This window comes from Etheostoma spectabile, chromosome 20 (assembly GCF_008692095.1).
Source record: "Etheostoma spectabile isolate EspeVRDwgs_2016 chromosome 20, UIUC_Espe_1.0, whole genome shotgun sequence".
NCBI classification, from domain to species: Eukaryota; Metazoa; Chordata; class Actinopteri; order Perciformes; family Percidae; genus Etheostoma; species Etheostoma spectabile.
The window spans coordinates 3,128,168-3,151,334 of record NC_045752.1 but is presented as its reverse complement, the minus strand read 5'-3'; the positions used below and the strand labels follow the sequence as shown (position 1 = coordinate 3,151,334).

Genomic DNA, 23,167 nt, shown 5'->3' with positions numbered 1-23,167 from the left:
TACAACTTCTATGTCAGTGTTGAAAATCTCATCCCAATATCCTTACCATTGCTGTGCTTCTCAAACAGCCTTTACTCCTCTGGGGAGGCTTTCTGCAGATTTTGATACCTGGCTGTAGGGATTTGCTCCCATTCAGCCACAAGAGCATTACTGAGGATGAGCAATGATGTTGAGAAATAAGCCCCGGCTTTCAGTCTGCGTTCCAGTTTGTCGCAAAGGTGTTTAATGGGGCTAATGGCAGGCCGTTCAAGTTCTTTCACACCAAACTTGGAAAGCCGTTTCTTTATGGACCTGGCTTTGTGCATGGGAGCGTTGCCATGTTGGAACAGGACAGGGCCTTCCCCCAAACTGTCGCTACAAAGTTGAAAGCACAATGTCTGAAATATCATTGTATGCTGTGCCATTAAGATTTTCCGTGACATAAGGGGTGTCCACGTACTTTAGACGATACAGTGTAAGTTGCTTTACATAAAAGCTTCCCGTACGTTATGCTTTAGGAATTCACCCTGGCGAGGTGGTGTACATGAATAATTGCAGCAAAGTAAACATTCATTAACTCGGCACTACACAGAATAAGCAACAAGACAGTTTACACGGCAAGCAGTCCAAATCCAAACAGCGATACAATGCGAGACACGGCTAAACTGTCTCAGAGAGTGAGTGAGTGGGATAAAGGTGAGAAAAAAATGAGAGAGGATAAAGGGAAAAAGGAGGTGAGAAGCTAATGAATAAATAAAAGAGACACACTTGCCAATTCGGCGGAAGAAAGGAGCAAGGATTAGGAGGTGTACAGATGCGGAAAAAGAGAGTAGGAGAAACGAGAGAGGAGTTGGGGGGGGGGGAGAAAATAAAAGAAACAAAGACCTCACAGTGTTAGGAGTGCTGCTGGGCATCCTCAGAGGAAAACAGAGCAGACTCCTTTGTAGTTGGAGAGGAAGCTCCAGGTCTTCATGGATATGTGCATTAGTTGGTCCTTGAATTAGTGGCTCCCAAAGGTCCTTTTCTTTTTCCTTCTCTCTCTCTCTCTCTCTCTCTCTCTCTCTCTCTCTCTCTCTCTCTCTCTGTGTACACTGAGCTTTCTCTTAAGCCCTCTATTTCCATCAGTTTATCTCTCCAGCTTTTCACCTTTCTCTATATCTGTCTATCTTCACCTCTTCTCACTCACCTCACTCTGTTTCAATTTCTCTTTCTCAATCTCCCACACAAACTTTATCTCTAACACACACACACACACACAGCAGAAATACCAAAATAGAAACTTTTTTGCGCACACACAGTAATGCACAAGTTACACAAGCTGGTTTACACACACATACACACACACACACAGGCTTTCTCTCACACTCTTTCAGACTCTCACAGGCTTTCCAAACCCGGCTTCCTTAGCGGGCTCCCAGGTGCAGAACTCAGCATCAAAACAAACTCCCTCATCTTTTTCTTCTTCTTCTTCTCTCCAACTTCTTCCTCTTTCTTTGTCTGGGAGAAGCCAAAACTAAAAATCCACAAACTGAAACTGACAAATTACTCACAGCAAGCTCCACCTATTCATTGTTCTGGCATTTTCTCCTTTCCCCTCTCTTTTTTTTCCAATTCAATGTCTTCCTCCCTCTGATTTTTTTTCCATTCTTTCCTTTTCATTTAGCAGAGGTGAAACTCAAGTTGTTTAATGTGCAGTTATCCCTTACGGGTGTTTCATTTATTTGGAAAAGCTTCTGAAAACCTTCTTAGATACGTTTTTAGATTCTCTTTAAGAACACCTACTGTAGTTTTTTGGTGTTAAGGTTTTGTTTTTCTCAAATAAACTCCATTAGTATGACAAAAAAACATACAGTCATTGGCCACTATGTCCATTACACCTTGCTAGTACCGGGTTGGACCCACTTATGTCCTTAGAACTGAAACAGCCAATATGGGTACACTGTGGTCATAAAGGGATGGACATGGTCAATAAGAATACTAAAGTAGGCTGTAGCATTTAAATGATGCTCATTTGATCCTAAGTGGCCCAAAGTGTGCCCAGAAAATATCCCACACCATTCCCCCACCACCACCAGCCTGAACTGTTGATACAAGGCAGGATGGATCCATGCTGTCAGATTCACACCAAATTCTGACCCTACCATCTTTTGTATTCTTCATGTGTTCCCATTTCATTTGGTTCAATACAAAAGAAGGCCTAATTTAGGCCATTTTGTAAGGTTAGCTTAGCATCCACTGAGCTGCAACAGAGTTATCGCACCATGATTGTATCTGTAGTTTTCATGGTCTTTTAGACAGCTTTTAACAAGCGAGTGACTTACCGTGCAGTATATCATGGCTGAGCTGACAATGGTAATTTTAGTTACCGGTGAGGTGAGCTCTGATGCTAAAAGCTAGGGATTTAATTAGTGACACTGATGATTCAGTACAGCTTGAGGCTTTGGTGTTAAAGCTTTGTTCAGCGCTGTGCCTTACACAAAATGCAGGATATCGGCTGCATTTTTCAGATAATTTAATTTAGTGATCTCAAGTTACATTGCACACCTTTTTAAACCCGGCGGTCTCCAGCATAGGGCTGCAACAGTCCTGCATAATGTCAACCTTTCTCATCTGAGCCAGGGTCTGCTACCTATCATGCTATGCTACATGCAAATGAACAGTCCCTTCTCATTTCCAATAGAGGTAACTGTAGACTTGCACATTTCTATTCGCCATGCATCTTCTGTAAAGCCTGCAGACAGGTAACACTGAGATGGGGGATATGTGAGATACTTGTTCTGGGAGAAAATGTTCCACCAGTCAGTGCTGTGTGTATTTTTCTCAGGACAGCTGGCATATTGAATGGAAGCCTCTGCACAAATCTCCAACCCCCTCAACCCTCACACGCCTCCTCCTTGCTTTCCCCTTTTTGCTCCTTTTGGCTGCATCCTTCACCCACTACCATTCAACAGTTGGCACGGCGACAAGAAGCAAGAAGAGATGGGGGAGAGTGGGGAAAGGAGGAGGAGGGGGGTGGGGTAGCTGATGGAGGAATTGAGAGAGAGAAAGTGTATCGGTTGCACCTTCAGAGAGCGCCCAGGGGCAACGGGGAGAAATAGGGTTGTTAGTAAGGGGCTGCAGTTGGATACTGTGCAGAAGCCACTGAGCTGGAACAGTAGACGATAAGGGCATGCTCGTTCTGATGAAGAGCTCCCTGTTGAGTTATCAGCCCATGAGGGTTCAGGTTTTGGGGGTTTTGTTTGTGTGCGTGATGGATGTTTAGGTGCACATGGTTTTGTGAGTGTGCCCGCGTGCAGGCATAGTTGTGGATCTGGTGTGCTTATGTTCCAGTTTGCTCATGCTATTCCTACTCGTATGTATTTGTTTGAGTGTGTGTTGCCGCCATTTGTGTATTCCTGCATGTGTGCATTTATGTTGTGCTATTTAAGTCTCTCCAAAAATCCATGAGTGCCTCTCAAAAGTCTCGGCGCGTGTGTGTGATTGTCAAACGTCTCGGTGCGTGTCTGTCAAATGTCTCTGCGAGTGTGTGGGGCCTCCTCCACATCTGTTTATCTCGTTGTATCAGTCCCAGCAGTAAGGGCATGTCTTCAGCGAGTCCCAGTCTGCCCATATGTCTGCCGTGATCCGTGAATAACTCTGCCTGCCAGTCTCAGACAGGGCTGGTGCCCGGCTCCACACTGCACTGCTCTCTGACACACAAACACACACTCACTAACACACACACACACACACACAGATGCTCATGCTTACCTCATCTCTTATTAATGCACACAGGTAGTCATGCATCCTCTGATGCATGCACTCATACACCCACACAAGTATAGACACAGACATTTGCAGGTACAAATTCTGCTCAGGTAGATAATTCAGGCAAGAACACGAGCGTACACTCACAAAACATCCAATTGCTCACAGATGGGTTGATGCAGTAAAACAAGCAAACAAACAAATAAAAGCAACACACACACATACACATGGCAACCCCTCTGCTTCACTCTCATTTCCTCCAGGTTAGAGGACACCAAGGTGTTTGACATTGAGCACAACAGAGGGAAGTAGTTTATAAGCTTCAATAACGTCAGATAATAAGGGGTAGGGTAAATAAGGGTAAGGTTAATAAGCTCTGGGCAAGACGTGTAAGAACACAGCGCTGAAAAAGCGAAGAGACCCAGGATCACACAGATCAAAGTCATACACCAAGATTACTCCTCTTGGAAAATACACCACAACAAATTGGCGGCGGCCGAGGACTTCTCTCTGATTCTAACTACGATAGCATCAATTAGCACTTCAAAGCGGCACAAGGGCTTTCTCCAGCTATCTTTAGATGCCAGTAGGCGTCTTTCTGCCTTTTCTGTCAGTAACACTCAAAGTTGCGGTATAAAGGAGAAAAAGAGGGGGAGTTTGTTGGAGAGTCAGCAGTGAGATGTTCGCACATCTTTCCTGTAGAATCTGTAGAGGTCAGAATTCGTAGCACTTTGTAACTGGCGTCTTCATAAAGAGGAACAGAGTCACGCGTTTAAAATGCCAAGACAGACGGACAAGAAAGGAAAAGAAAGTTAGGAGATTAAATTGGTGCAAGATGAATTTGTGTGCGTGGGACTGTGTTGTTGTATATTCTGAACGACTAGGCTCATCCCGGCACTATTGTTTGAAGAAAGTTATGATGTACTCTACATGAATCCATCAAGGATTTGCACCATACTCGGCATTGTATTTAAGAATCAGACAAAAAAATTATCATCATCATCATCATCATCATCATCATCATCAAACGGCACCGTAAATGATTTAAGTCACCATTATGGTTACGTTTAACTCCAGACTGGCGCTGCATGCGCTCGATTGCCGCGTCCCGTACGGTGGGAGGGCAGCATGACCCTAATATTTCGGCCTAGATGGTCTGATTGCTGCTGATTGAGATGAGATTGCAATAAAGGAGCGCTCACTATGGAAGCCTTATGATTTCCTCCTGCGCTCTGTCAGCTGTACAGATTGAGCCGCCGTTCATTATCATGGAGAGGCTGTCGACTGTGTGGGGAATCCAGGGGGAGACTGGAGGGAGGAGACAAGGAGAGGGAGGAAGAGGAGGGAAGGGGGGAAAAGGAGGGGGCAAATCAAAGCAAAGTTTGGTAAACTTTCCTGAAGGTCGTCCGAGAGCGTGGCTGGGACGGGCCCTGGGGAGGGCCAATCAAAGACAGCTTTGTCAACCAATCAAACGGCAGGCACCGTATCATCTTCAATCGACAAAACACGCCTGCAGAATAAAAGAAAGGAAACGCGAGTGAGTGTGCTTCACTCTCTAAAAGGGAGGTACAGACAGATCCTAACCTTATCTGTGTACTTTATCAGCGGCTTTGACCTCCACAGCTATAAACGGGCATTTCTGACACACACACACACACACACACACACACACAGCACACACACACACCACACACACACACACATAATGCAACACAATTCTAACACTTGTCCCTGTCTTGTTTTTTATTTCAAAGGCACACATAGTAGGAAATGTAACGCTCCTTTTCACACACATGTACACACACACACACACAATGCAACACACATAAAAACACTTTGTCCCTGTCTTTGTTTTTAATTTCAAAGGCACACATAGTAAGAAATGTAACGCTCCTTCTCACACACATGTACACACACACACACACACACAGACACACACACACAAATACACACATACTGCTTGGTGCCATGGGGCTGTTTACATAAGGCCTTGCCCTGGGAAAGCACTGTCATGCTGCCAATGCTGCCAACAGCGAAATAGCGAGTGAAAGAGATGGAGAGTGTGGAGGGAAGGGAGATGGCGGGTGATGGAAGATAGAGCTTTGCCAGTCTGATGTGCTCACTGCCTGGAGGGACCAGCGGTCACTCAGAATGTGGGATGAGGATGGACGGAAGGAGGGATGCAGAAAAAGGAATGCGAGATGAAAGAAGTGCAGTCGAAGAAAATCTAAGCAAGAGAAGGACGGATTTGGATGGATGGAGGAGATACACGGGGGGGGGGAGATAGATTTAAGCGGAGTGAAGCGGGCCAAACTAAGCAGGGCAGAAGAATGGGCTGACAAGCGGAGAACAAAAGGAGGTTAGGGAAAGATTGGCAGGAGGGGAGGATGGAGAGACAGCACAAGAGAGGAGAAAAAGATGAGATGGAGATGGAAGGAAGTGTCCCAGAATCCCCTCGGTTTGAGGCCGCTTCTCTTTGAGACTGTTAATCTATATGAACAAACACATCAGCTACATGTTCTCACACACACACACACACACACACACACACACACACTTCGAGCCTTCATGTCCGCACATCAGGCTTAAAAAAGTTTATTTATTTATCCGGTAGCAGGGGGGGTGGACCGGTGTGGGAGGGGAGGGAGATGTACTCAAGGTCAGAACCACTTAAGTGTGTCCCTCTTTCTTCTTATGTAACCCCTCTCTCTCTCTCTCTCTCTCTGAGCTGCATACTAAGACACACACACTTAAGCGCGCACACACACATGGAGGCATACTAAAGCAGGCGGGAGTGTATTGATTTAGCATGGTGTGCAGATTCCCACCACTGCCCCTATACACAGATTAAAGGGAGAAGAGAGGAACACACACTCTCTTGCTCCCTCATACACACACACCTACACACACACACACACACTTTGCGAGGCAGCTTTTGCTCTCCAAGCTTTTTCCTTTTATCAGTGCAAGTGGGGTATAGTCATTATGCATATTCATTTTACGCATATTGTAATTAGTTCTCAGGCTTTAAATGGTTGTGACAGTATTTTCTAAACATGCGAGTTTAGACGTGCCACTTTTTAGATTTTGTGTGTGTGGTGTGTGTGTGTATGAGAGCATGTGTGTTTGCATAATGATCAAAACCCTGTTCTGCAGCTTCTTGGGGCTCTCAGTGTGCCAGCTGTTATCCCCCTGCTGAGGGACTGCGCACACACACACACAGTGATTCACACATGCTACACACACTCACATGTCAAACCTTCACCATTTCGACATGATCAGTCAGGTGTAGGCTTCCTGCAGTCACGTCACAGAGTTGTGTGTGTGCGTGAGCGTGTGCGTGCATGCGTGTGTGTGAGAGAGCCCTGTGTGATCTCTGTGATCTCTCTGTTCGCTCTCCTCTGATACACTCTGTTCTCAAGCCACACCATTAGTGGCCCACTGGACTCTCAGAGATACTCCGACTGCAAAACCAAAAGTAGCTCTTACTGGCGTGCACCAAAGAGATACTGTATGGTACGCTCTGCTCCATTAGAAGCATTTAAACTTATTTTTGTGAGCCTGACAGCTTCTTCTTTTTTATCCAGGATTCCAAACGCAGTTTTCCACACACGATTTGAGTTGTTTTCCGCTCTTGTGTGTGTTTTAAAAGCATAGAAATCATGGATTCTTCCAAACTGTGGGTGAGGATTCCGAACATGGGTTATTGTTTCCCATTTCTTGCCACACAATAAGAACAACACTAACACTTTGTGACGTTAAAGTGCAATGCAAGAGAGGTCAATGTGTAATTAGGTATTAAAGTAATCTATGAGATTTTACAGCGAGCATTCTTGTTGTGGGTTTCCTTTTAGCTAAAACATGGCTGACAAATGTATTTCTTTTACTTGATTTGATTGAGTTTTGACAGATGCCTTGATTTGGCTCTAGTTTTTTCATTGCTCCGGAATCTAATGTTTAAAGTTTTGTTTACTTCAAAAAATAATATCAGTAATTGTCGGCAGTGATGGACAGTAAGTAGAGGGCAACGTAATGCAGCACAATGAAAAGGGCACGTTTGACAACACAAATTTAGGGTTTTAATGTAACAGCTTGTTTGTGGGGTGAGAAAAGGAGCTCTGATGCCTCTGACTTTGTTGACAAAGTGCAAACAGAACCAAAATTAGAAAAGAAAACCCAACCCTTTGGCAGAAACTCCAATTTCAATACATATATTATACAATCATCAGATCCTTCCTGTGGGCACAGTTCTGCATACGACAAAGAGTGTACACGATCAAGGTAAGATGATGCTTACCGTGATTGGTTTTTGAAGATAAGATTTGAAATCCACTCAACCAGTAAGCTCCTGTCGCTGTCTTTGTCCAACCCTTTCACATTTCAGAATACATTTTCCTGTAAATCTGAACGGAATTGCCCACAAAAGAAAGCACCAAAACATGTCCAAAGAGTGTCCTAAGACTAACTTGTTACTAAGCAGTCGATTGCTAAGTCTGGGACGCAATATTTCCATATATTCCTAGGATGGCGAAGGCATAGCCCGCCCCACTCTGCCTATGAATGGCCTGATATTTTTAGATATTTACCAATCAGTGGCACAGCATGGCAGGTAATGACTTTGCCATTCTAGGAAAAATAATTTGTAAAAAAAAAATTAATAACCTGTAGCTGCGTCACAATAAAGGCACTCCAGTTGTTTGCTGTTGGAAAGCCTTAAATTTGTGTAGGAAGTGAGCAGGTCATAACACAGTGATGCTGTCTGTTAGAGAAAAGCAGTTTAAACCAACATCAATACACAAATTCTCCTAGTCTCAAAGTCTCTATTCTATGAGACTTTAACATCTTATTACACAGAGACAGTTTAGCTCATATTCTGGCATTGTTATGTTAAATCACTAGTGCAGTGCCCGTTGAAAATGTGCCTGTTTGGAACGAGATGATTGCTTGGCCTGTGGTATTGCTGCATGTAGAAGTCTACAAAATCAAATTATACCCCAAAATATCTTGCAGACGGACCCCAAACCACTTCATATGCAACTCCACTGTTTAGCCTACTACTGACTCACAGTGTATGCTACTTCCACATCTGTGCCACTATATTTACCTTTTTATAGAGAACATGTCAGATTCAGAATTTAATCACAAAATATCACAATTAAAATGTGGAGTAATCAATATTTCCTCATGGCAATGTGCTACCATTTCGGCCCGTTATAGAGCTAATCAGCACAACAGTGGTACGAAAGTATTCGACCCCTTTAAATTTTTCACTCTTTGTTTCTGTGCAGCCATTTTCCAAAATCAAAAAGTTCATTTTATTTCTCAGTATGTACACTCAGCACCCCATCTTGGACAGAAAAAAACAGAAATGTAGAAATTTTTGTATTCAATTATAAAAGAAAACCTGAAATATCACATGGTCAAGTTTCAGACCCTTTGCCGTGACCCTCATATGTAACTCAGGTGCTGCTATTTCTTCTGATCATCCTTGAGATGGTTCAACACTTCATTGAGTCCAGCTGTGTTTGATTATACTGATTGGACTGATTAGGAAAGCCCACACCTGTCTATATAAGACCTTACAGCTCACAGTGCATGTCAGAGCAAAGACAATCATGAGGTCAAAGGAACTGCCTGAGAGCTCAGAGACAGAATGTGGCAAGGCACAGATCTGGTCAAGGTTACAAAAAAATTTCTGCTGCACTTAAGGTTCCTAAGAGCACAGTGGCCTCCATAATCCTCAAATGGAAGACGTTTGGGACGACCAGAACCCTTCCTAAGCTGGCCGTGCGCCAAACTGAGCTATCGGGGGAGAAGAGCCTTGGTGAGAGAGGCAAAGAAGAACCCAATGGTCACTGTGGCTGAGCTCCAGAGATGCAGCTGGAGATGAGAAAGTTGTAGTAAGTCAACCATCACTGCAGCAATCCACCAGTCGGGGCTTTATGGCAGAGTGGCCCGACGGAAGCCTCTCCTCAGTGCAAGACACATGAAAGCCCGCATGGAGTTTGCTAAAAACACCTGAAGACTCCAAGATGGTGATAAATAAAACCTCTGGTCTGATGAGACCAAATAAACTTTGGCCTTAATTCTACGGTATGTGTGAGAAAACCAGGCACTGCTCATCACCGCCAATACGTCTCAAATGAAGCATGGTGGTGGCAGCATCATGCGTGGGGGTGTTTTTCAGCTGCAGGGACAGGACGACTGGTTCAATCGAGGAAAGATGAATGCGGCCAAGTACAGGGATATCCTGGACGAAAACCTTTTCCAGATGTGCTCTGGACCTAACTGGGCCGAAGGTTTACCTTCCAACAGACAATGACCCTAAGCACACCGTAAAATAACGAAGGAGTGGCTTCACAACAACTCCGTGGCTGTTCTTGAATGGCCCAGCCAGAGCCCTGACTTAAACCCAATTGAGCATCTCTGAGAGACCTGAAAATGCCTGTCCACCAACGTTTACCATCCAACCGACAGAACTGGAGAGGATCTGCAAGGAGGAATGGCAGAGGATACCCAAATCCAGATGTGAAAAACTTGTTGCATCTTTCCAACACGACTCATGGCTGTATAGATCAAAAGGGTGCTTCTACTAAATACTGACAAAGGGTCTGAATACTTATGACCATGTGATATTTCAGTTTTTTTTTTTTTTAATAAATATGCAAAAATTTCTAAATTCTGTTTTTTTTCTGTCAAGATGGGTTGCGTGGTACATTACTGAGAAATAAAATGAACTTTTTGATTTTGGAAAAAGCGTCAATGAAACAAAGAGTGAAAAATTAAAGGGTCTGATACTTTCCGTACCCACTGTATCTGTGTTAATCAACCACGAAACAGAGCAAGTGGCCTACAGACACTTTAGCGTGTGTGTGTGTGTGTGTGTGTGGAGAAAACATTGTAGTGTTGTCTTTTTTGTCAACGATATTGTATGATATCACTATCGTTTAATGACATTGTCTCTTCTCTAGTGCGAAGTCCATGTAAGCAATCCGCTGTTGTTCTGGGAAAGCGAAGAAAAGTTTGGTTGTTAACGTTATATCCAGTAATCATCTAGCGCAAAACAGTCAAAAAGTCAAAGCCGTTGAACCTTCTCCCGATGCTGTACAGAGCGTTGTCAACATTTTTCAAAATATTGCTGCAGTCAACCTTTGGAAAATACATTAAATACACGAAAGTGTTCGGTGTTGTCGAAGTTTCTTCCCCCGTCGAGTACTTTATTGTGATTGTAGCAATCTATTGGCTGTTTTTTGTGAGGGAGATATAAGTTATAGGCGTAACTTTACAGGCAAAGACAGACGTACATGCACACATTGGGGGTGCAGGGAAAAGAAACGCAGGCACAGATTTAAATATGTACATCCGCAAGAGATGCACGGAAGACATTTCTAGGCCAAATATGGGATCTCATGAGGTCCACACTTTAGACAACTGATCTTAGAAACACATCGAAATCACAAGTGCAACCGATTGCAGTGATCTGACAAAAGCCTCCACTTACTCTGGCAAAATATAGCTGGTTGTCATTTTTGGCTGGTTGACAAATGGTTACAATCGTGGCTCTTTCACACAGATAGCGTGTGGTGGGTGAAACCATTTGGATTGGTACAACCAGTGCAAATGATAAGAGCTCAGCTCACTTGGTGCATACTTTGTCACTTGTTCGATATACTGCAGGTAATGGTTGCACTTTAGGCTCAGAATAGGTGCTGTTTAGTATTCTGTCCTACTTTGTGTCTCGCCTTTGTTCTTTCTTTTATATCTTGCACTTAGGTATTGGAATAAATATATAGTTTAACCTTCTGTAACTGTTTTTATGTATGTTTGATGCATTTGTATTTGTTGCACAGATAATGTTTCTGCTTTCTGGTTGTGTACCCTTTGGATTTGTGCTTCCAAACAACACAATAGGGGAGGAGGACTTGTTAAAATGATGGCTATCAGTATACCTTAGACAGGATTTAGTTAGTTCCTATTGTCAAATTTGGCTGCAACATACTGAATATGTTTTCCGTGATATCTTCACAAAGTATGTGCTTCTTGTTAGAAAAGCTGCTGATAAGAATTCCCCCCCCCCCTTTCTTTTTTTCTTCCCTTTTATGCCTGCACACGTGGGACAATCACTGGCCAAGATAAATGAGACCTTTACCGTGAGACCTTTACTTTCTGCCAAATTTGGAGAGAAAAAAAACAAAGAGAGCTCATATTCGTCTTTCTTTATCTCTTTTTTTCTTTCCTTCCTCTCTTTTTATGTCTCCATCCCCTTGTTATAGCACTTAGCTGTGCAACACAGATACTGCTGGAATCAGGAAGGCTCACACCATCATGCTAAGATCAATGTAACATGACAGGGGAGCTTTTTGGCCAAGTATTTATAGACTGGCATTAAAGCCTCTCTCTTGTGTGTGTGTGTGTGTGTGTGTGTGTGTGTGTGTTGGAAAGGCGACAGCATTAAAAAAAATGATATCAGTCAGTGCTTGGGAATTAGCTATAGGATATTTTTTTGCAGTGCGTTTTATAGCAGTGTATGTAAGTGTTTTAAATCCTGTTAACTTTCAGTATTTATCACAATCAACAACAATTGCAACTATAACTTGTGTGTGTGTGGTGTGTGTGTAACGTGTGTGTGTGTGTGTGTGTGTGTGGGTGTGTGTGTGTGTGTTTTGTGTGTGTGTGCGTTGTGTGGTGGTGTGTGTGTGTGTCGTGGAAAATATTGTCAGTGTCTCTTTTTTCTCCAGACGGTCCCTGGTCACACTAAGCATGCGCTGCTCGCAAGGTGTGTGTGTTGTGTTTGTGTTTGTGTGTGTGTGTTGTGTGGTGTGTGTGTGTGTGTGTGTGTGTGTGTGTGTGTGTGTGTGTGCACATTGGTCCTCCATTAACTCTTTCTATTATTCTCTTGAGTACTTTTTTTGTATACTTTTCCTCTCTTCTCACCATTACCAGTACGTAGCCATCTCTGCACAAAAGAACCTCTAGCCCCTGTGTTAGAAAAACCGGGCATTTTAAGACAACACCTAGTTTACATGTTCTCTTTGATTTAGCTAAACCTGCGGTTGTTGCTATTAATTGTCATTGAGGGCAAATTTAAGAAGAGTTAGAATCCAGTCAGCTAAACTCTATTTATAAACCTCAGGGTGCTGATTGGATGGTGCACAGTTGCTCTTTTCTTCATTGGTTAATAACACATGAAAGAGTCAGGGAGCATGCACACTCACACATGCTCAAACATACACAAATGCACTCACGCGCACCCTCGAACATGCACAGAAACCACCACCAGCTAAGGAGGCATGTCTTCTAATTAACATCCAACCCCCAAGCTGCAATGTACAGTACAGCCTCTGACAATAATTTCATCCTCCTCTCTCTCTCCTCTCTCTCTCTCTCCTCTCTCTCTCTCTCCTCTCTCTCTCTCTCTCTCTCTCGCACACACACACACACACACACACACACCACACCCCGCCACTCCGTTAATCCGCTTGTTTGCTGAGAGGCATTCCCTTTACCACTTCCTCCCCCTTCCTCTCTCCCTCACATCTTTCCTTCCTTCGTCACTCCCCATCACGCACACATAATACACACACACACACACACACCACACACACCACACACACACACACATCCTCCTCCTGCCTAAAAGAAAAGACTTTTAAGACTTAGGGATCTAACACTTTTGGGGGTTGGCTTAGGGTGGTGTGTGTGTGTGTGTGTGTGTGTGTGTGTGTGTGTGTGTGTGTCCCAAAAACAGTGCGCAAAGTGTGGTTGTTTGTGGCTGGGTGCTTGTGTGTTATTTTTGTGTATATGTATGTGTGTGAATATGTTTGAGAGGGGAGCAGGGAGGATGAAGAGAACGGGGGATGGGGGTGTTAAGGCTTTAGGGTTTAGAGGGATAGAGGCGAGGGAGAAGCAGCAGTGTGGTTGTCTACGTGCATGCAGTGTGTGCGTGCGAGAGGCAGAGACGGCAGAGAAACCGCAGTGCTTGCACTGCTTAATTAATCAACATCAAAAGACAGCATTAAAAATGAATGGAACCCGAAGCAACAGTTTGGCTAAAGTGAATTATTCAGGCGCGGAGCTTACCCCGCTGCCCAACATTCTATTAAGAACTAAAATCTAGATTTTCTTTTTTTTTTTTTTCTCCTTGTGACCCCATTTAGTCTCTGTTTGTATCAGGGCTGCAAAGTTTGCTGCTGAGGATCAATGCCTGCTTTGCCAAGGGAATTTTAGGCAAACAACTCTCAGTCCACTTTTCAGGCTCTTGTGTTTGAGCAGAATGCCATTAGTCTCACTGCTGACCACAGTTACGGGCCCTTAGTTCCAAATTAAGGCTCTATTCCTTTTTCAATTAATTGTATTCCAGGAAGTGGTTTTCAATTAAATGAAAAAGTTGCTGAACTCTGAGATGAGGAGATCTTTAACCTAAGTGAAAATCCATTTTCCTTTCCATTATTTAACTGTAATTTGAATATCTGCCCCGATCAGAGTAAATTAAAACTGAGATAATACACATTTGAATCGTTTACTAAACACTATTTACTGTCCATCAGGAATCCTGATTCAATGCGTTTACATTATAAGCGGTAAACCCCGGTTAAGTGAATAACCGGGTTATGCCAGTTCTCCCAGACGCGCAACGCTTTTTCTTCCGGTTGACCTATGTCAACATTACACAAAACAATCACTGAATTAGTCAAATTTTAACAACATTATGTTTAATTTACACATTGTCTCAGCGTAGGACAGCATAGTGTTCCCGCCAGATGACTGACAACTTGTTTCACTCATTATACTATATACATATACATACACATTCATACATACTACGCCTCACAGCGTGCTGGTGGTCCGGCTTGCCAAAAACGTTTTCCTACCATGGCCATGCCAAGACCCACCCTTCAAAAGCAGCTTGATTGGTTGGAGTTAGGCATTGACCTCGACTGGTTAATGTTAGAATAGCCAATTGGACAGGGGAGAGACCCTGTACATGCCATAGACAGTAAAATGAATGGACACAGCAACGCCGTACTGCGCGGCCTCAAACTGAGCTTGACGACGTAGATGTGACGCGAGCAACCTGTCAGAATCTCCAATTTTAACCAGGTAATGCGTAAACATGGCATTTGAGAAATTGGGGTATCGCCTTAACCCGGATATAAGCGTTTCTTTTTAAATTGCATGTAAACGCACTGACTGACTGTTAAGGCTGGGTGTTGGGAAGATTGCCATCAAACATTCATTAAACTTCTCACGTCAATTGTACTGAAGCGCTGAATTAATGCAGTATTTTACAGTGGAATAAAATGGAAGATGGCAGGCACACTGCAATTGAAAAACCTTACCTGCTTGTCAGACCATACTGTACGCCTTCAGACAGCTAAAAACAGAACAAAATTTTAATTTTTCTACCGGCTCTTCTTGAGGGGCAAAACAACTGTTGTATTTCACTGCAGCATGAAATGTAGGCAGTAAAAAGTTGAGACCTCTATGAAGGCCACATCTCTGAGTAGGTGGTAAATACAGATGTCACAACTTCCCAGTGTGCAGCTGTTCATACAGCCAGCCACAGCCACCGAGCCACACTAGAGCTGTAAACCCTGTCGACCAGCCAGTCTGGACTCACTTCCTGTTTTGCTGGCCTGATGCAGAGCTTTTGCTACCGTTGGCGTCAAGGGGATAGCCAAGGACAAGGTAACATAGAGAAGTGGAAGAGGAGATGAAGGGGGGGTAACATGAGGAGAGACTCAAGAACTTAAGCACCAGGACTTTGTTTGCATACACTTAAAAAGTCTGAGATCCATCCCTAGCCAAACCAGATGAATCTGAATCACAGCATAGCCTCGCTCCCTCTAGCTGAATCAGTATTTGTGAGCTTTGAGTTACCATACCACAAGATGCCTCTGCTATGCCGCATTTCTCTTGTTAATGTTTTATAGACCCACTCCTCACTGTCGAGTAGCTGCAGGAGAGAGGCTACATCGATAGACGACATTACAACCAAATTAAGTGGTTTAAAAAAAAAACGTATTCCTTAGAGTATTTCATATTGTTTGTCTTCATGTATGTGTATTGTGTTGATTTTAAAACATGGCAGCACTGGAAAAGTTTGACTTTACTTATATCTATCTTACTTTCTACATTTGGATGACTGATCTGAAAATAGTCCATCACAGTAAACCATGCTGTACTATAAGACGGAGCAATACACAGTACAGATATATAGCTGGGGAGTTAAAGACTGTAACGTACCCACTGAAACTCTGTGTGTGTGTGTGTGTGTGTGTGTGTGTGTGTGTGTGTATGTGTGTGTGTTTTACTCAGCAATCGACAATATGAGTTCACCTTCTCCCCAGAGTAAAAAAAAGTACAAACCGGTGTGTTTGTGTGCACATTCTGAGTGTGTGTGTTTGTCTGTGCTCTATACGCATCCATGCTCTGGCAGTGGGAAGGGTATGTGGTGAAAGGAAAGGCTGGAGGCTTTATGTGTGCAAGTGTGTTTCTTTCTTTTTCTCCCTTAGCGAATGCCTATTTCGAGACCGGTTTGAGGGTCAAGGTTTGGCCACCGGTGGAGAAAAGCTGTGTTCCCATTTAAAAGGAAAAAAAAAAGAAGCTCTGGCTCTCTCTTCACATTGAAAAGAAGACTGAACACACATCATCCTTTTAAAGCCTTAACCCTTGCTCTGCCATATCACTCCTCACACCACAGATCCTCCTAAGACCAATGTGCTGCAACGCTACCAGATCCTGGATAAAACATGATAAAAACGTCAAAAACATTTTTTTATTTTTTATTTAAAGAACCAAACAAAAGCACAAAACATTGGTCCAGATGACAACATACAGAAAAGTACACTACACACACATTGAAGAAGGCACAGTGCACCTTTTCCACAATCCTTCCTTGCGATCAAATTTTTCACTCTAAATCAGAGAGGAATTATGGGAAGGAGGGAGACGCAACAAAAACACAACAGCAAGAACAATGCCTGCAGCTGACAAACAAGACACACAGAAAAAGACAGACACAACAATAAAACGAGACATTGACTGGGAGACCGGCACAAGACAAAAGGAACCAAACACACACAGAAGTGAGAAGGCCGTAGCACAACTCTACAGCATGGACTTTGCAGGTCAAACTTCCCGGGGCTCCACCTATGTGAGCCATGGAGAGCGCCGTATATATATGACATCCAGAAAGGAAAGGGTCCAAGTACAAATAGACAAGTCATGAAGTGGTTTCCAACCAATTTTCTTGGCCTCTCTAAGTCCAGCCAAGTTGAGGCTGACAGATCATTTAGGATAAAACATTTACAGTAACAGGTACAGTATCATTAATCAGGGCAGATATTTTGGATGCAATATTGTTCCAGAACTGACCAACAGTAGCGCAATCCCAGATCATGTGCCCACTAAAAGCTCAAGGTACACACTGTACAGTATGTACCTTGAGCTTTAGTGGGCATACGTGCATAAAGGACTGTTAATTACCTTCATGTGATGCATTTTCACCAGGGGGAGATATGTCTGAAATGAATGAAATGATAATGATATGAATGAAATTGTAGTGAATCTGCTGATACTTCTAGAATGTTAGACCATACATCATGCCAGTCAAGGTTGATACTTAGGCCTGGGCAATCGCGTACCCAGATCCTCATAGGAAGGCCAGAGCAGCCAGATATCACCAACAACTGATAAAGCCTTGAAACCATACCACAGCTTTTTGGCTGCATTGTAAATAACTGCCAGATAGGATGGCTGGACAGAACCCTCTGCTAGGTGACACTGTATGCCTTGAGTGCTGATCTTAATTGAAGGTAAAAGAAAAAAAGAGGAACGTGGTGGATTGAATGTGTTTTGTATATTAGAAAAGGGTAACAAGATAAATGCTAAAAATGTCTTTTAGACAATGAACCCCCCTCTGTTCCCACTGTGGAGCTGTTATTGGCCTCCCACCAATCAGCAGTGATGCATTGTTGAATAATGGAGAAAATGTCTGCCAGGTAAAAGCTATATGGGAATATGTTTCAGCCTATCTCCAAGTTTGGAAAAATCACTCTTCTCAACAGAGAAGTTAATCATGTCAAGAAGGTATGGGCCCAGTTGTTCCCAAAAACTTGCATACAATTCCGGGGAGATCCCATCAAAATCCGGTGATTTATCCTTTTGCATATTCTGTACTGCCAATCTAGTTCCTCTAAAGTGAGCAATTTGTCTGTCTGATCAAGTTAGCTGATTCCTCTGCATTAGAGCAGAATAGTATGGTATTGCTCTTGACAAAACTATTCATCATGTTCCACAATATCCTGGGGTCTTCTACAGAGCCAACATTAATGTCTGCAAACATCTGGAATTCTGCTATAAACTGAGTGATATAGGATTCATTTTTCAGTAAAGAATTATTAAAGCGCCATCTAGCAGCACGTTGAGACAGACGGTCTAAGATGGTGACAGAGAAGACCTCTTTAGGGTCAGATAATGCCATTGGAAGTAACACCACTTTATCAATTGACTGAAATAATTGAGGGGATGCAAAAAGAAAATCTATTCTGGAAAAAGATTTATGTCTACGTGAACGGGCGGAGATTTCCACGTAGCCTGTAGGATCGCCTGCCTGCTTGTGTAGGGGAGGATGTTGAAAATCAGCGTGCAATCAGTGGAGGTGTCCTCCTTTGGGCTATCACTGTAAATTCAATGGGCTCTCACATCTGAACAACTGCCAATTTCGGGAGCCACTTAGGCAGGGAGCGCAAGAGATACTGGATAGCATTAGAGCCTTCTAGCCCCTCTTTCAGCCCCACGATGCAGATGTTGCATCTTCCGTTTCTGTCCTCCACATCTGCTAGCTTCACCTCCAGCAATTGAAAAGCGTGGCCATGGCTATCAAGAGTACTTGAGTTCCTTCCCACGGAAGTTTTTAGATTGTCCACATCAGATCTGATAGAGGCTTGCAGTAAGAGATGCTAGCTGGGCATGGATATCAGTTAGCTTCTTGTCATTGCCAATCCCCACCCGTTACATCTGAGACTGAATCTGAGAAAAACATGGTTTGAGGTAGCTTTTCTTTTTCCCCAATAATGCCTCTGCAATGGCATCCAAATCGTTGCATTGGGTTTTATTCTTGTTTGCCATTCTGCTGAAAATAACTCTAACGATTACTAAGTGATAGAATGTTGGAGTTGGAACCATATAACACAACTATTTGGCAAAAGTGGGCCAGGAGCTATCCCTTAAGCCACAATCTCTGTCGACCCAATCACATGACTCCAAATCCTGTCATTCTGACATGTAACTGACCATTGAGGTAAATTCTTTCGATTTAATTTCAAACGCATCAGTGTTTGAAAAGGGCCACAGGCAACTGAGCAAATGTAATTGGTGTTGCAGTGATTTCATCACAGATAAACTTAACCCTCCATCTGCCTTGTAGCTTCATGCATAAAAAGGCTTCCATGTTCTGCTCTCTACATCCCTGCTAAAATACAGCGGTTTAATGGTTGTATTTTATCATTTTTCTGGTACATTTTGGAGCGCCACTATTTTCACCACCAAAATACCCTATTTATGGAAATAAGTGTTTCCTGTGGGTAATTTAAAATCAACATGCTTTTATTCAAACCCATTTGTCACCTGGATTAGGAGTTCATTTAAGCTCTTATGAAGTGAGAGCCATGATCAAGGTGACTCTGACTCATAGGTTAGCACAGGCTTTAAATCCATTACATTAGGCTGTAGAAAAGATGATGGTAGAATCTGTGATGGTGCTTGGAGGTTTCTCAAGTGAACTGGAAGCCTGGGACATCACTAGGATTTAAAGACAAGGGATGCTTAGCCCCCAGGGTATTTGTAACTTGCGTTTGCAAAATCATTGCACTCATATCTTGTGTTACTGTATTAGAGCTACTCTTATGTCAACAATCAGTCAAGAACCCAAGATGTCAACAAGTAAAAAGTGACCGACATATACTCTTCTTCTATTTCTACTCTGTTCAACAAAAATTGTTGTAATGTTACCTTTTAGACACATAAAATCTGCATGGGGAATTTACTTAGGCCAGACTTTGCTCCTGATGAGTTCTTCTGTAGGCAATGACTTAAATGCTATCTGTCTGCTCATGTAAATGTGTGATGAAGTAATAGCATATCTAATAAGATAAGTTGTCCAGACTGATTGCTGTCAGGACTGCTATTTAATTACACTAATCACTGTAACTGCACTGTGGATTGGTTCTGGCTTGAATACAGCATGACCCAAGAACCATCATTTAAGGTCAGAGTGAAATTTGACAACACAAGCTTGAGCGTTTCTCAGCCAAAGATAATTTATTCTGCCAAAATATCTTTGAATATGAATCTGCTCAATGAACTGAAGGATACACTGGTACAGTAGCATTAATAACATGTCGTTTTCAGTGAACATTCTATGGGGAAGGAAATTGTTTTAGAATACTAGAGCAATAGGCTTTATTATTGTCATATAATGAAGAGTTGTGGATAGCTATTATTTCTTGTATTGTTCCGTGTTGTGGTGGTGTGTTGTGGTGTGTTTGTGTTTGTGTGTGTGTGTGTGTGTGTGTGTGTGTGTTGTGTGTGTGTGTTGTGTGTGTGTGTGTGTGTGTGTTGTGTAGAGTGAGTGGCAACAAGATATCCTTCAGTTACTTGCAATGCTCCGACAGCTGCCAGTTCACACCAATGCAGCGAGACGGTGCATCATCTTGACAATGACTCTTTGTACTTCTGTCTAACTTCCGACTTTTCTCTAGTTTGTGGAGGATACATATCATTTGTTGCGTCTAAATATGAATTGGGATGCGGTTAGTGGTAATGAGATGCTTGATACAGTTGCAAAATATTTGATACTCTGCTTTGTTTTAATGCTCCTAGGTTTAGGAATAAACTAGTACCCGTTCTAATTGAATTAGAATGAAGAGGAAATTGCTCCTGTTGGATGAGATGCTGTACATCAAAGAAAACATGAGGAGAATGAACTACCACATTCACTGACAAGTGCAGACTGTGAAGATGCATGCAAAGTGATTGTAAACAAAATAACGCCAACTTAAACTGTGCCAAATGAATGCCAAAACCAAAGGGAAATTTGTGTAACATCCTATCAAGTGTTCACATCAATGATGAAACTACTCTTTGCCAACTAAAAATACATCTGGGTCCCTCTTTTGTTATCTTTCTCTTAAGTCCAAAATTGCCCTTTCAGCCGTTTGATGAACACGGGCCTTGGAGTTTGATTAACTGCTCACGGCGATGTTGTCATCTGTTTGGAACCAGATAAAAGTAATTTTGGCAACATGGTGGAGCCTGGTTGTAGTAGAGTGTGATAGGTGGAGATACCTTCAATACATACTCAAAATACACCGCTTTAAGCCATAATATCTTTTTTAAATAAAAGTTTTTAAATTTTGAAAATCTGCATCGTCAATCACGTCTGCTTAGACATGTAGTCATGGTGGTTGCTACTTTGTTTTAAGGAAATGATAATTAAATAATTCAGTGATAACACAAACCCACACAATACATTTGAGTGTGACAGAAAACTGTTTTGTCTATAATACCCTTTTTCCACCCTAATTACCATGTATATGTTGGTTTTTAAAACTTGCCAAAAATAATAAAAGCACTAGACTCCTTTCCCACTCTCAGTCGACCAGTATGCCTTTCTGGGTTTTTTTCTGGCACGTCATGTTGGACGTCACGAACGTGCCGGACAACAGGGGTAGTACAAGTTTATATCCGCTACCTTTTCAGTCTTTCTTCCAAACTTGGTGCAGACTAATTTGAAACAATGTTCAAGCGCTGCTTTTGCAGAGATGGACGAAATATGCAACCAAGATTAAGGAAATTACAGACAGATTCAATGTACATCCTAGTGATGGTCATCATAGTATCACGCTTGAAAAGGGTCAAAAATTACCTGTCCACCTGGGTTGTCATGTTTCCATCACTGCTGATTGGAGCATAAGCAGATACATACCAATAATAATAATAATTATAATAGTAATAATAAATAATAACCTGTTACTACTGTAGAGTCATTAATCCTGGGAATGAATTTTGATTGTAATCTTTCCCACTGCAGACAAAAGCTAGATGTAGTGGGTGTAAGTGGGGTTTTTTGGCCAGTGGGAAAGGGTTATTAGATGGACTCGAAGATTCACCAGCAGTTTTCATACTATTCCCATCCGTGTGTGTGTGCGTGGGTGTGTGTGTGTGTTATTGTGTAAAAGTGTTAGGCAGGTTTGAAAAAAGGCTGTAAACTAAGAATGCTTTTAAAAAATGTAAGTGTTAATAGTGTATTTTCATCAATTAACCAAATGCAGTAGAGGAACAGAAGAGGACTCTAAATTATATCAATATTTGGTGTGACCACCCGTTGCCTTCAACACAGCATCAATTCTTCTAGGTACACTTTTACACAGTTTTTGAAGGAACTTGGCTGGTTGTTCCAAACATCTTGGAGAACTAACCACAGATCTTCTGTGGATGCAGGCTTCCTCAAATCCTTCTGTCTCTTCATGTAATCCCAGACCCACTCAATAATGTTGAGATCAGGGCTCAGTAGGGGGCACGCCATCACTTCCAGGACTTCTGGTTCTTCTTCACACTGAAGATAATTCTTAATGACATTGGCTTTATTTTTGGGGTAGTTATCCTGCTGCAGAAGACATTTGGGGTCAGTCATACGCCTCCTTGATGGTATTGCTTGACGGATAAGTATCTGCCTGTATTTCTCAGCATTGAGGACACTATTAATCCTGACCAAATCTCCAACTCCATTTGCAGAAATACAGCCTCAAACTTGCTCTCAAACAAACTGCCTTCTGCTACAGCCAAATATTTAAAACTTTTTGACTTATCAGTCCAGAACACCTGCTGCCATTTTTCTGCACTCCAGTTCCTATGTTTTTATGCATAGTTGAGTTGCTTGGCCTTGTTTCCATGTCGGAGGTCTGGCCTTTTGGCGGCAACTCTTCCATGAAGACCACTTCTGGCCAGACTTCTCGAGATGGGTGTACCTGGGTCCTACTGGTTTCTGCCAGTTCTGAGCTGATGTCACTGCTGGACAGGTTCCTATTTTGAAGGGAATTAAGCTTGTGGTGTTTTTCATCTGCTGCACTAAGTTACCTTGGCCGACCACTGCGTTTACGATCCTCAATGGCCAACTTTTTGCAAGTGAAACCTATGATAATTGATGCTGGTTTGAAGGCAAAGGGAAGTAACTAGTGATAGACCAATGTTATCAGCCGGCCGATATATCGGGCTGATATTTGCGTTTTTATGTGCATTGAAATCGGCTGATACGCGGCTGCTGTGTTCGCCGATAGTTTTTTTTCCCGGCATTATTTACAGACTGGAGTCTAAAGGCAGCTCTGTGTTGCTGGAGACGCTGCCCCTCCACCACTAGCACCACGGCAGTCTTAAATTA

At 42.7% G+C, this 23,167-nt stretch overlaps 1 protein-coding gene and 1 long non-coding RNA gene across 3 annotated transcripts in view; one reads left to right on the top strand and one right to left on the bottom strand.

Moving 5' to 3' along the window:
* The window catches only part of efna2a (ephrin-A2a), a 91,946-nt gene that overhangs the window by 40,806 nt on the left and 27,973 nt on the right, over positions 1–23,167 (top strand). The window lies entirely within an intron of this gene.
* Positions 20,453–23,167, bottom strand: part of LOC116670258 (uncharacterized) — a 23,568-nt gene continuing 20,853 nt past the window's right edge. The window contains exon 3 of the long non-coding RNA XR_004326983.1: positions 20,453–20,606. This is a non-coding gene — a long non-coding RNA (uncharacterized LOC116670258). The remainder of the gene's footprint in view (positions 20,607–23,167) is intronic.